The sequence below is a fragment of the Nannospalax galili genome, unplaced genomic scaffold, assembly GCF_000622305.1.
Source record: "Nannospalax galili isolate Female #2095 unplaced genomic scaffold, S.galili_v1.0 scaffold296, whole genome shotgun sequence".
Taxonomy (NCBI): domain Eukaryota; kingdom Metazoa; phylum Chordata; class Mammalia; order Rodentia; family Spalacidae; genus Nannospalax; species Nannospalax galili.
In genome coordinates, this window is record NW_008340113.1 from 3,181,037 (window position 1) to 3,185,840 (window position 4,804).

Sequence of the window (4,804 nt, forward strand, 5' to 3'; positions counted from 1 at the left end):
CCCAGTAAAACAATTAGCACAACCATCAAGCACGCGCACCACATTGAATCACATTCGTGCGGACCAGTCCTTCTTTCACTCAGACGCGTGCTGCACTCACCACTCTCACTTTCAGGAACCCCGAGACTTCTCATGATTCTCCCAAATGGTGTCCACTCAGGCTGCCTCAGAGTGACCAACTCGATTTTTCCCTCCTCAGGTGCCAGATTTGGTAGCAGGCTTCCTTCCTAGGGCCGAGACACTCGGACCCTAGGGCCAGGGCTGGTTACCTGGACTTTCACCTAGGTGCCAGGACTCGAACCCGGACTTCCTCACTCACGATTACTAACCCGAGACCAGACACGAGATGGTGACTCTCGCTTTATTCTGGATTTTACAGACACGAGGGGGAGACCCTCGAATTACACTGCCCTGTCCGGAGAAAAGAAACTCTGCCTCCATTCATCCTTTGTTCCCCCTGAAGCCCCCCCCGAATCCCAGACAAGCCCCCATAGCTACCCTGCTGTAACCCCTGAGGAAATGCAAGCCAAATAAACTTTTCTCCCCTAAATTGAATTTTTTAGGGTATTCTAAGACAGCAACAGAAAGCTGATAATAGAGGTTTTCACTTCTTTTACAAATAATAGGGAAAACATTTTAAAACGAGTTAAATGTAGACAATCTAACCCTGTCAACAATCTTGTCCTAAATGACAGGTAAAACGCTATACCAAAACATTATAACAAGAGTTAAATGAAACAGTCTTACAAGTCTTCGTCAGCATTGCAGGTATCCATCAGACTATTAAAAACAAATTTTGAGGCTGGAGAAATGGCTCAGTGGTTGAGAGCACTGTCTGCTCTTCCAGAGAACACAGGTTTGGTTCCCAGTACCCACATGGCAGCTATTGGCCATCCACAGCTCCAGTTCCAGGGGATTCAACACCCACTTCTGACCAATATGGGCACTGCATGACAGGGTTGTACCTACATACATGTAAGCAATGCATTCATATACATAAAATAAAACTAAAAATAAATAAAATACCTTTTAAAGTACACTTTTATAAATTTCAAAACACTAAAATCATGCCAAATGTAGCATATTCCAAATATCTTTGGATGTTAGGGTTTGCTTGCCATCTTCTATTATGACAATAAAATGTACTGGAAAAACAGTAACACTGGAACATCTGAGAAAACCCCACACAATTTAAACTAGACACAATTAACCTGAAAAGTCTGTGTATTAGAGAACTCTGAAGGATTCTGACATTGGTTTCCTTTTGTTTCCTACAAGTGCAACCTGTAGATCATGCCTCACCTTGGGGCACACCAGCTCTCCCTCTTGTTAGAAACTCTTATAGCAGATGTGCAGTCAGTTCCCTTGCATCCCTAGGGGTCAGCTCAATGCTCATTTCAGCCAAACTTTCTTTAATCAATGTACTTACTGCCAAGTCTCCAGCATTTCCTGTCTCCCTTTCTAGTGGTCATTATTTCTATATTTTTTCATCACTGTTGGGACTCTGCTTTTTTTTTAAAGGCTTGTCCAATTAAGCTTTATAGGAGATCAAGATATTTTGTCTGTTTTCTTATCAGACAGGATTTTTGATATCTTTTAATTTTTAATATCTATTTTTATTGAAATTTTGCACATTCCATACAATATATCTCAATCATATTTAGACCACCTCCCTGTTCTGCACTCATAGTCTGCTCACCAGATTTCATGCATTTCTTTCATATATATTAAGGCCTATCAAGTCAAGTTTGTATACCTAGAAGTCCCTCTGTGTAGTTCATCTACTGGAGTGGCTTCAGCCTATCTTAAAGAAGATCAACTCTCCCGCACCCAGTAGTGATCACCAACCTTGACTGAGGTTGATTCCTACTACTCATTCACCCATTTTCATGCTTGGTTTTGTTTGATTGAGTTTACATGGGTCTTGTGAAAGCTAACACCACTGCTATAAGTTCCCAGGAGCAAGTTCCCAGGAGCCTGTAAGACTCTTCTTGTGGCATTGCACCACCCCTGCCTCTTACAATCTTTCCACTCCCTCCTCCACAAATGGTCTCTGAGGTCTGGCGGGGTGAGGTTTGATATTCGAGTTCTATCAAGGGATATGCTCTCTGCTGCCTCTTATTCTCTACACTTTGGACAGTTTGGGCCTTCTATATACATCACCCTCTGTTGCATGATTCCTTATGCAACTCTCTGGTGAGAGCTGAGAGATGCATTAATGTTTTCTTTACTTCCTATTCCACCATGTTTCTGAGTCTTCGATGTGAAGGTTCTGTTGTACTGTGTCACATGTTCTCTGTGTGTGACCAGTTGTGGAGCTCTGTAATAGTCTCTATTTCTTGAAAAAAGAAGCTTCATTAATTAGTGGTGGCTGGTATAACTGTCTATAACATATTTAATGTACACCAAGAAAATTGCATTTTCTAGGGGTGTGATAGACTTGGATAGACTCCAGTCATGTGTATTTGTCTATATTTACAGTCCCACGCATGAGTTCCCTCGCACTGAGTAGGCTTCAAGTCCAATTAGATAGCCAAGATAAAAGTACCACTACTGTACTAATAGAGATGTTTTGTTGGAGTAGTCATAATTGTGGTTATTAGGATTTAAAGCTGGATTTCGACCATTGATTGATTTTCTTCCTTAGCAGCTTGCATGGTATTGTCTAAAACTTTGAGAACTAGTCTTCAGGGAGGAGGCTTCCATGTTAGTTCCAGCACCATTGCTCAAAGTCCTGTGTCAGAAATATGTCCTGTCCTCAGGAATAGTATCTTAACTTCAAGTTCTGGGAGTCAACCAAAGGCTATGACAATAGCATGTGTTATTTTGGGAGTCCCTTGGACTACTGTGACCAATGTATTGTCTGGTGTTGTATTTCTTGTTAAATATCCTTCAGCTATACCCATGAACTCATGTACAAATATATGTTGTGTCTGCAAAGAACCTGGTTCCTCCGAGGGGTGGAGCCTGCTGCAGAGAATTGACTGTGGCGAGTTAGCTACAGAGGGAGGGGATTTTGACCACCATCTTGGACAGAAGCAGCATTTGGCAAGCTAGTGAAAAGATGGCCTGGTGTCTCACCCACTTGGACAAGAGAGGGGGGCATTTACCTACCTGGGGAAAGACTGCTGTCCCACGATGCATGGACAAAAGCTAACTGAGAGGCGGGTGCCGGGTGTCGGGTGTTCATTTCTTTGTAAGTCAACCCTCCCCCCGAAATATATAAACTATGAGAAATTCAGATAGAGAAGTTATGTGGATTGTTTAATAGCACCAGGGACAAGAGACCCTGAAGAGCATGAGGGTGGGTCAAACGGAGCAGGAATTTGTATTTTCCAGTCGGCTTTAAACTAATGCATTTCCTCTGATTTTCCTTACCACCTAAGTATCATTTACCACACCTAACTCTCTCCCTGTATAAACCTACTTCCCTCCTCCCTAGAGTACCTTGATTTTCCCCATTTTCCCCTTGATGTCCCTGTTTCCTATTATCCCCCTCTTTTGAGCTCCTTCTTCCCCTTTACTCCCATCATTCCTTGTATAACTCTCCCTCTGCCCTTCCAGGTAAATACCCCCCATTTTACCCATTTAAACCTTGGTAGCACCTGTCTCCTATTATGCCCCTCTCTCAGGATTCTTTTTTCTCTTAGCCTCTGTGGTTTCTTTCAATTTTCATGCTCCTGTGGTTACATCAGGGTAACTACTCACATATAAAGATTTTTCACTATTATCAAGAATAAAAGAAAGTATACTTTGCTTTTTTCTGTCTGTGTTATTTCACTTAGTATAACATCTTCTAGTTCCACCCATTTACCTGAAAATTTGATGATTACATCTTTCTCTACCACTGAGAAGAACTCATGTGTACTGCATTTTCATTATCCATTCATCAGTTTGTTTCCATTAATTCTTTACTGTGAAAAGATCAACAACAAACATCTATGTACAAGTATCTCTTCAGTAGGATGAGTCCTTTGGATATTTGCCAAGGAATGGTCTAATTGGATCATATGACATATATATTTTTGGCTTTTAAGAGTTTTCCACACTGATTTCCATAGTGGTTGTTCCAGTTTACAATCTCAACAGCAGAAAATAAACATTCCTCTTTCCCCACATTCTTACCAGCAGTTGGTGTCATTTGTTCTTGATCTTAGTCATTTTGACTGGGGTAAGATAAAATCTTGAAGTGGTTTTGATTTTTACTAATGATGTTCAATACTTTAAAAATATTTCTTAGCCATTTTTGTTCCTGAGAACTCTCTGTTCAGATCATAGCCAGTCTTTTAATTGGGTCATTTATTTCCTTTATTCTTTGTTTTTTGAGTTATTTGTATATTCTGGATGTTAATTCCCTGTCAGATGTGTAGCTGATGAAGATTTTCTCCCACTCTATGGATTTTACCTTTACTTCATTGGTTTTTTTTTTTTTTTTTGCTATACAGAATGTTTTAAGTTTAGTGAGGTCCCACTTGTATTTTTCTTAATTTCTGAGCAACTGATAACAGATTTAGAAAGTCCTTTTCTGCACTATGTATCTTGCAGTGTACTGCCTATGTTTTCTTCTAACAACTCAAGTTTTACCTTGAAGTCTTCAATCCATATTTAATTGACTTTTGTGAGGAGTGATAGCTAAGGGTCTAATTTCATTCTTCTATGTGGACATTCAGTTTTGCCAGGCCCATCTGTTGATGATGCTGTCTTTCCTCCATTGTGTGTTCTCGGCACCTTTGTCAAATATCAGGTAACTGAAATCGCATGCAAGCATCTTAGAGTCTTCTATTTTCTTCTGTTGCTCTATGTA